Below are 1,325 nucleotides of genomic sequence, written 5' to 3'. Positions count from 1 at the left end.
TAGTGAATGGGGAAAGCTTGGTCTGCAATGTTTGCAGTCGTGCATGCTTGTCAAGAGCAGGGCTCATTAGCCACCAACGGAGCTGCAAATGCAAAATATAAGTTAGTCCTAGAGCGCACAATGTTCCTGAAGGTCGGCAATGATCTTCCTCAGTCACGAGTGGACGGCCATCATGTATGTATGTTTATGTATGTACATATGTATGCATGCATGCATGTATGTATGTATGTATGTATGTATGTATGTATGTATGTATGTATGCATGTATGTATGTATGTATGCATACATGTATGTATTCATGTATGCGTGCATACATATGACAAGTTTCAATTCAGTTTCTGTTGACTAATCTTCACTTAAAAGATAGTAGTCAACTTGAGCTATAGTAGGAAACAAACATTTGGCCATGGTGCCATGCAATGGGACTGATCCAGAAAACATATGCTTAAGAAGTGAACTTCTTTACCATACAACTTCTCATCACTCTGTCTCTCTTCACACACACACACATAAAAAGGCCTCAATCCACACACATAGACACACACACACACATAATATGTGTGTGTGTGTGTGTGTGTGTGTATATATATATATATATATATAGATAGATAGATAGATAGATAGATAGATAAATAGATAGATAGATAGATAGATAAATAGATAGATAGATAGATAGATAGATAGACAGGTAGATAGATAGATAGACAGGTAGATAGATAGATAGATAGACAGGTAGATAGATAGACAGATAGACAGATAGATAGACAGATAGACAGATAGATAGATAGATTGAAACCTCTTTCTCCCTTAAAGTTGAATTATATCCAATTTTTGTTATTACCATAGGAAACTCTATGCTCCTGAGAAAATTCTGCAATATTCCTAGCTATAACCCACAGACAGACACCCCACTCCACACACACAAACACATGCATGCGCATACAATGTATGTGTGTGTGCATGTCTGTATAATATGTATTCACACCAATGCTATAATTCTCCCACACCTAATAATAGTGAGAGTCCTTTACAATGAGTAATTCCTCACATGACAACAGCCATGTAAGGTATTTGATTGCATTTACCTTGTTTCACTTACTTCACAAACTATATTTTCATTTAATAATTAACTGGAGTATGTATTACTTTGGGGGAAGTAGATTAACATATATTCTTAAATATTCGGCCAGTGAGGAACAGAACCAAGAAATGATATCAGATTTTTGTATCAAAATAAAATTGGTCCTCTTATCTCAGATGTGCATCTGTTCCAGTATTTTTGTTATATGAGAAAGGAAGTAATGTATATATATATATATATATAT

This window comes from Octopus bimaculoides, chromosome 2, assembly GCF_001194135.2.
Source record: "Octopus bimaculoides isolate UCB-OBI-ISO-001 chromosome 2, ASM119413v2, whole genome shotgun sequence".
Classification (NCBI taxonomy): Eukaryota; Metazoa; Mollusca; class Cephalopoda; order Octopoda; family Octopodidae; genus Octopus; species Octopus bimaculoides.
The sequence above is the reverse complement of the archived record's forward strand: the minus strand, read 5'-3'. Positions refer to the sequence as shown.